This window comes from Amblyomma maculatum, chromosome 10 (genome assembly GCF_055883805.1).
Source record: "Amblyomma maculatum isolate TAMU_Amacu chromosome 10, ASM5588380v1, whole genome shotgun sequence".
Classification (NCBI taxonomy): Eukaryota; Metazoa; Arthropoda; class Arachnida; order Ixodida; family Ixodidae; genus Amblyomma; species Amblyomma maculatum.
In genome coordinates this window covers 1,452,911-1,461,421 of record NC_139353.1, presented here as the reverse complement: position 1 = coordinate 1,461,421, position 8,511 = coordinate 1,452,911, and the positions used below count along the sequence as shown (strand labels likewise).

The 8,511-nt window shown below is 49.6% G+C and overlaps 1 pseudogene; it reads right to left on the bottom strand.

Annotated features, from left to right (window-relative positions):
* Positions 1-4,774: 4,774 nt before the first annotated feature.
* Positions 4,775-6,065, bottom strand: LOC146175355 (uncharacterized; annotated as a pseudogene).
* Between the last annotated feature and the right edge of the window lie 2,446 nt (positions 6,066-8,511).

The window sequence follows — 8,511 nt, the reverse complement described above, 5'->3', positions numbered from 1 at the left end:
GGAAGGGAAAGGCGCGGTAACTGTCTCACTTGTTTTCTGTGGACACCGCAACCGCGCCGTAAGGGAAGGGAGGAAGATGGGGGTGAAAGTGGAAAGAGAGAAAGAGGAGCCTTAGTGGAGGGATACGGAGTAATTTCGACCACCTGGGGATCTTTAACGTGCGCTGACATCGCACAGCACACGGACGCCTCATCGTTCTACCTCCAGCGAAACGCAGCCGCCGAGGTCGGGTTCGAGCCCGGGTGCTCCGGCACAGTAGTCGGCCGTCTTACCACTGCACCACCCCGGCGGGGCAGCTGAGCCACCTCCGCTGCCTCGTGCAGACAGAAGAGAGAAAGTAGAGAAAAAAAAAAAGAATAGGGAGAGAAAGACGAGCGCCGCAACAGCCGTCGTCCACAACCTAAGCGCTGGCGGGTGCAATGACGGCGTACAACAGATAAAAATTTGGTGGCTGGCTAGCCCCCGCCTCAAGCGGCGCTGACCTACCGTCCCAGCCCAGTAGGGCCAGGAAGACGAGCCGTAGTGAAGGGCTACGGAGTAATTTCAACCACCTGGGGATCTTTAACGTGCGCTGACATCGCACAGCACAATGACGTACGCCTCATCGTTCTACCTCCAGCGAAACGCAGCCGCCGCGGTCGGGTTCAAACCCGGGTACTCCGGCACAGTAGTCGGCCGTCTTAACACTGCATCACCCCGGCGGGGCAAATATTACTGTTATATTGTCGATTTCTTAACTGTCTTTTTTCTCGAAGTAAGACATTTACTTTCTATTGGCGGTTTTACATGTATTCTCTAGAAGTGTTCTTCAAAGATTTTGTTTCTTTGTCCGCTGCATAAATTCGTTACTGTTTCCATCAAGATCGATATTTCTATATTGACGCGAAACCTTCAAAACTGTACTTGTTTTTTTTTTAACAGCCGCCGGCATACGGCCTTATCACTCTGGTTCTGGATCGCATATCAGTTTTGTATTCTTTGTTTGTTAATGCTCTATGTCGCGAGTCGCACCTTTATCAGTTTCGTTGTAGCGCAAGATGCACCGAGATCTGTCTCGAAGATTTCGGCCACTCATGCGTCTTTCTTCAATGTTCCAGCTTCTGCTTGTAGCAGTTGCTACGTTATCTAGATTGTCCTGAGCAGCCTTTAAATTGAGCGTTGACCTGTGTGACGGGCAGTTCTTTGCTCACGATCGACGAGCACGTTTGTTGCTATCGCCGCCGCCGAGTTGCTTAGTTCTTTTGCGGGCGCAAGTCAGCCCAATAAAGAGTTTATCAGTGCAATCACCGACTCTTCATTTGTGTCATCGACCTTGTCACCACCACGTGACAATATACTAGCTTCTTATTTTTATATTTATAGGCTGGTCGTCAAAACTATGGGCTTTTGTAACGCGGAGTTCTGAACCTAGTCAAGCTGTCTTGATAGATGTTTGCTTAGACAACCATTATATAAATCTGTATACTTGTGTAATAGATAAACGCAACTGGACTTAGCCGATCCCTGCTCTCTTATTTTCTGCTGGAAGCTTCCCGCAATGCACATTTTTATGTAAATGCCTGGGTGGAGGAATGGCAGCCTTACAACTTTGTCTGGTGCCCCAAGCGCTCCGTGCCGTACAAGAGAGAATCTGAAAAAAAAAAGATGTTTGGCACACATTACCATAGTAAGTCAGGATTAGATTCGTCTGAATTACTGAAGAACTCAGCAAGCCGTATATTAAGCTAATGTTGACACACCATTCCGGATCTTAAATGCAGGTAGAATACGCCGGAAAACCCGAGGTCCCCACCTTCGTATCCTGCGAGACACACCATCAGTTGACGAAGCTGTAGATTATGTCGTTGCGATCTGCCATATTTTCCGGATTCAAGGCCCCAAGGAAGCTGTCTTCCTCATCCTCTGCGCCTCCTGACGATGGTCCCACGGGTGCTCGAGACAAGCAGTCAGCATTATCATGTCTTCTTTCGGATTCATGTGCGATCGTGACTTCGTACTCCTGTAGCCGAAGGCTCCACCTCGCAAGCCTGCCCGTAGGATCCTTAATATTGGCTAGCCAAGCACAGCGGATGGTGGTCGGTGACCACACGAAACGGGCGGCCGTACAGATAGGGCTAAAACTTGGTTATAGCCCAGATGACGGCCAGGCACTCTTTTTCTGTGGTTGAGTAATTGCCTCCCGCCTTGGAAAGAGTTCGGCTTGCGTACGCAATAACCCGCTCAGCTCCAACCTTGAATTGTACCAGCACCGCCCCTAGTCCTTTGTTGCTGGCGTCCGTGTGCAGTTCGGTGTCGGCATTTTGATCGAAATGGCCTAACATAGGTGAGGATAAAAGGGCTTGCTTTAGTTGCCTGAATGCTAAATCTTGTTCGTCGTTCCACACAAAGTCGACGCTGTCTTTCGTAAAGTGGATAAGTGGCGCTGCGATCTGAGCGAAGTTGCGAACGAAACGTCTGAAGTAAGAGCAGATACCAAGAAAGCTTCTGATAGTTTTCTTGTCCAACGGCGGCGGGAAGGATGCCACGGCCGCTGTTTTCTCGAGATCTGGGCCCGCTTGCACAAAACAATCTTAAGACTGTCTTAGCTAAGTCCAGACTTAACTGGAGTCTAAAGAATAGGCTACTAGCATGGCCGCTTAAGACTGGAGTGAAGACTGGGCTTCAGTCCTGACTTGTATAAGTCGCTTGTATGATTACGACTCTAGTGCTGTCTTGGTTAAGAGACAAGGACGCCAGGTGTCTAAGCAGAGAAATTAGGGAAATACAGGGATGCGCTGGCACTGTCCCTGCTGTAAGATGTACACATTCCGTCAATTTTGCGTTGTGTAAAATCCGTGCCATTGCTTTTTGCGGCTTAAGATTGTGTTACGAGGAAAAATGCCCCAAGTGGTTGCTGAGGCCGTTCTGGGAAGCCACTCTGGTGAACATGAACCCGAAGCGTTCGACGTTCGGAACACGAGCCGTCTTAAATAAGCTTGGTCTTTCTAAAGACACCATTTAAGTCTGGACTTAGCTCGGACTTTATCGTGCAAGCCGGCCCTGGCTTCACGCCTCTGTGGCTGACTATATACCCAAGAACCTTCAGCTTACTATATGCGAACCGGCATTTGGAAGGCTTGAGTGTGAGTCCGACGTTCCGTATAGAACTAAGAACCACTTCGAGGCGCACAAGATGGTCAGCGAAGGTGCTTGAAAAGACGACAACGTCATCCAGATAACCTAGACACGTCTGCCACTTCAGTCCGGCGAGCACAATGTCCATGACGCGTTGAAATGTCGCGGGCGCTGTCACATATAAGCCAAACGGCATTACCTTGAACTCATAAAGGCCATCCGGTGTTATAAACGCAGTCTTCTCTCGGTCTCGCTCATCCACTTCGATCTGCGAGTATCCACTTTTCAAATCGATAGCCGAAAAATAGCGGGCGTGACGAAGCCGATCTAGGGTGTCGCCGATTAGCGGCAGTGGATATACGTCCTTTTTTGTCACCTTTTTGAGTCGCCTGTAGTCCACACAGAACTGAAGCGCCCTGTCGTTTTTCTTTACCAGCACAACAGGTGCGGCCCACGGACTGTTTGAAGGCTGGATGACATCGTCATGTAGCATTTCCAGCACTTGTTCCTGTATTGCTTATCTTTCCTTCAGGGAAACTCGGTACGGTGGTTGGCGAATCGGGTGGGCCGCGCCATCGACAATAATTCTGTTTCGCGACGGGCATTTGGCAAACTCTGGATGTCGTTGAAAAACATTCGCGGTAACGATGTAAAAGTTCGAGTAATTCGCGTGTCTGGGATGACTCAAGTTTTTCCTCGGTGTTCAGTTGCAAGGGTTTTTCTTCCTCGTGCGGGTCTGGTGGAATATCCCTCTCAGCTAGGCAACGCAACAGCCTCACGAGCTTCACTTATCTCTTCTATATGAGCTATAACTGCCACTTTTGCCACGTGCTGCGGCTCGTTCCTAAAGTTCGTCACTAAGATGCTGGCACGTCCTTCCTGAACATCGGCTATTCCTCTCGCAACACCAATTCCCTTCGAAAGCAACATTTGTACACTTCCTTCCAGGAGGCCTTCCCCACATGCGGAGGTGTCGGCTCGAACAGGTAGAAATACTGTCGAGAGCGGTGGCAAGTTCACATGCTTCGTCATCAACTTTAAGCGCAACTGAGGTGGCTCTACGGAACCTCGGCGATGAAGAACGTGCTCGGAGAGTCAACTTATTCTGCCCTATATCGATGACTGCGCCATATTCACGAAGAAAGTCCATTCCGAGAATAACATCCTTGGAGCAATTCTCTAAGGTAACAAATTTGGCGGGACATGTCTCACAGTGAGTTTCGACGCGGGCGGTGCATTTTTCAACTTGGTTGGTTGGTTTGGGGGGTTTAACGTCCCAAAGCGGCTCGGGCTATGGAGACGCCGTAGTGGAGGACTCCGGAAATTTCTACCACCTGGGGTTCTTTAACGTGCACTGACATCGCACAGCACGCGGGCACCGGAACGACGAGGTGACCTCTTGCGGTTCGTATCGGAGGCCCATCCCACTGGGTGGTCACCTTGCGAAGTCGGCGACATAACTTTAAGCTAAACGCCGAGAAATCGGCGCCAGTGTCAGCGAGGGCAATGAACGCGTGACCGTCGATAATAACGCCTGCATTACTAGAGGCCGCTAAACCATTTTCGTTTCCGCGTGTGCCGTTGTTCGTGATGTCAAAAGTACGTGGAGGCTCTTTCTTTCGGCCGAATTCGGCAGCGCCACCTCCAGGCGTGGACGCACTCAGTATTCCCGACGAGGAAGAGGAGACAAGCTCTCACAGCGAGACCCGTGAGGAGGCGTGGGAGGGCAGCGTGGCGAGTGTGAGCGGGATACACGGTCATCGGTTTGCATCGGCGATGAAGAGCGTCGAAGATATTCACGGTCATCTGTTCGCATCGGGGATGAAGTGCCTCGAAGATACTCCTGGATTTCTCGGGGTTGTTCACCGTAATGAGGTAGCCGGTCGCTCCGGCTGAATCCTCGCAGGCAGAGATCTCGGTATGGGCAGCGGCGGTACTTGTGGTCAGGTTCACCACAGTGGAAACCCAACGGTCGGCTGTCCGCAGTTCTCCAGATGACGGCTTTTCGTCGTCTCCGCGGCTCAGAGTATGTGACATGCTGCGCCAGGAATTCAATGCGTCGAGGCCGAGAATCCGTAGTCCGTTAGTACTGGTGAGGTACGGGCGGAGGCCGACGGAGAACGGCAGCATAACTTTCAGCCGGCTGTTGTTCTGCAGCAGCAACCATTGGCCCAATAGAGATAGCTTCCGGTGTGAGTGCCTGTCGCATTTCCTCACGAACGGCCGTAGCGATGGATAGTGGTGAAGGCTGCCCAGGAGCTGGGAAAAAACTTCCGGAGCTCTTCGGGCACGATTTCTCGAATGAATTCGCGGACGTCGGTGAGGCCAGCACCACTATAGCCAGACGAGGCAAGGCTCGAGACGTTGGGGTAAGTGCCCAGCCGCTGGTAGGGGTTTGTTCTTGTGGCCAGTGCGCGCTTAATGTTAGTCGCTTCGGTTACAAAACTGGCTATTGCAATCGACGGATCGCGTATAAGTCCACCAAATATCTAGTTTCGGACGCCCCGCATCAAGGCGCGCACTTTTTCGTCCTCAGTAGCCTGTGGGTCGGCGCGAGCATTTAGGCGCAGCACGTCCTCTACAAAGCTTCTCACACTTTCGGCAGGGTCCTGAATTCGAGCGTGAAGGAGCTCTTCGGCGTGCTGTCGCCGGTGCTGGTTGGCAAACGTGCGCACCAATTCGTTTTTACAGAGTTCCCAAGAGGTCAACGAAGCCTCGTGGTTCTCGAACCAGTAGCGTGCCGTTCCCTCCAGAGAGAAGTAGATATTCCGAAGGCACTTTTCGGGGGTCCATCCGTTGTGGCGCGCAACCCGTTCGTAATGTTAAACGAAGTCTTCAACATCATCCAGGCCATCGCCACGAAACGGTGTGACAATCCTTAGGGTCACCGGCACGTAGATGATCCGCTTAGCAGCCGCACTGTCAGTTTTCTGCCGCCGCTGGAAGGCCATGGTGATGTTAGCCCTGGCAGTCTTCCCCTCGGGCAAGAGTCCGAATTCCGGAGCTTGGCCTTGTTGACGTTGACTAGCGCGGCTTTCAGGTACTGCAACAGATTCTAGAAAATTCGGCCTGGACTTAAGAACGGGCTCGAATTACGTGTAGGGCTGCGCTGCATGGGATTCGTACACGACGACTCCACCAAATGTCACGTCCTAGCCAAAGGACGGGACGATGAAAGCGACTGCAGGTCAGCAGGGCAGCAGCAGGAACCGGCGCGATGGCGGCGGCGACACCAGAACACCAAAAGGATCGCCCGCATCAGCATCGTTTTTCTTCACCGAACGCTTGCATTTTGTCTTCCTCGGCTACAATATCATGCACCTACGTCCAGTCATTGGGCGGCCATGTCAGCCGCCAAGGTGCCGCCTGCCATTTTTGTGACTTTTGCTCACAAATAACGCGACGACGGCGAATTTTCGATGAACGGTGCTTTCAACGCTATTGCGTCAAAAACATGCTTTAGCCTAAACCTAGACGTTATTCTTATGTAATAATGAAATGTTTAGTTAGACCCATATTTAAAGGAATAAAGACACGAAAAGTTTTCATGCGCGTTTTTGTTTTACTAGTTTAGTATAGTGCCCAAGATAATGTACGCGAACCGCGACGCGGAGTTTATCTATACCGGATAAATGCTTATAATTTGCCGAGCAATGATTCTGAAGGCTGATCCTTGTTTTACTATCTCAATTGGAGTTAGCAACCAGAGTTGGCAGTTCATCCGAACTTTATGATATCATCTGGTCTCGTTAACTCGCAAAGATCATATAATAATTAGTTCCCGACCATGCCGGTTGCAAGCTACCACTTGCCAGCGGCATGCCCGTGATTTCTCGCTCACAACTCCGACATTGGAGGATTTTTTGGAGAAGGGGACGTTCAATGATATGGAGTTAAATATTTTCTGGTAAACTTTGGCCTGGGCTCACAAAGAGTAACTAAGGCGTCAATAGAAAAACAATGGGGAACGTTTTTGAGAATATTATTGGGCATGTGTCGAATACAAGTTTGCTTCTGGAGCTCACCTTGCGCTTACCAAGAGTAATTAACACCCCTAGGAGGAAAGCACTGAGGTGTTATTTTTTAAACAGTCCTATTCTCCTGCTAGGGAGGACGTGGTGATGTAATGCTCGTTACGGTGTAGTTATATATCTGCGAAAATATCGCGTTGAAGGACGTTTTTTTTCAAATTTGTTCAAAAGGTTTGGATATGAACAGTGCTTTCAATTAAATAAAATGCTGAATACCACAGTCGGACGCGGCTGAAAATGTCTTGTGATAGTATGCACAAACATTTCTTTGCTACAGATTTAATTTGTTTTATGCATGGTTTGTCTCGGTTTTAAGTGCCGAACAAGCGTCTATGTCGCCATATAATCTGAGAACGAAGATGATCGGCATAAGGGTTAGGAAATGCGGAGCTCGCTATGAAGTATACTTATCGGCCTTCGCATTGCTACGGGGTGTAGGAATTGTTAATGCATTTATGAAAACAAGTTTGCTATGTATTCATAAATACGCCCCCCCTCCCCTCCCCCCTCAATCATCATCATGCGAAGAAGCTATTGCTTTTTTTGCTGATCCCATGTGCTCTCTGATATTTGCCTTAGCTACCTTGGGACACATCTAGGGAATTAATCCCCCGACATACGGAATTGACCACCAGTCGCGGCAAGCGCATTTTGGCAGCATTTTGGATTGCGCGGGCGCAGCATTAGGACGCTAAACAATGTGCACCAAATCCTATTTAACATCCAGCAGTCATCCCAGCGTGAGGATGGGTGCGCACAGTAATGCTTAGTAGAATCAGGTTATTAAGTTCTCTCAAGTCAAAATAACGCTAATAATCATGACTTTCTGCGCTTTGCAACATAATACGCGTGAAACATTCATATGTGACGGGCTCCCATCGCTTTTGGGCCTCTCTGTGCTTATTACGTAAAATATCGCAGCGCTCATCGGTTTCTACGTTGCTGCGATACAGTCGCTGAAGTAGCTCGTAAAGAATGCGAGAAGATGCGACTTACACCAGTTGGGCATATTGGATAGCAGAGCCGTCCAGCTAGGGTTCCAAGCAAGATACTTGAAGGACAGGAGAGGATGAGGCACGCACTATGCGCTTGTTATATTCTTCTTCATTACCTACCAGCCTGCGGTGAAGTAGTAATGATGATCATTGGGCCGTGGTGAAACATTTTGTGCCGGCAAACATAACCCTTTCAGATGTGCATTATGCAGAAAAATTTAAAAAGTTCTGTGGACATGTTTTAACCACCTAAGTTGCAAATATGATTTGAATCAGGAACTTCAGCAGTGGGGTGCAGCGCAAATTCTGTTCTAAAAAAAGACAAGGGTATACTTTAGCTCTGCTTTTAAGGGTACGACGACATAACGTAG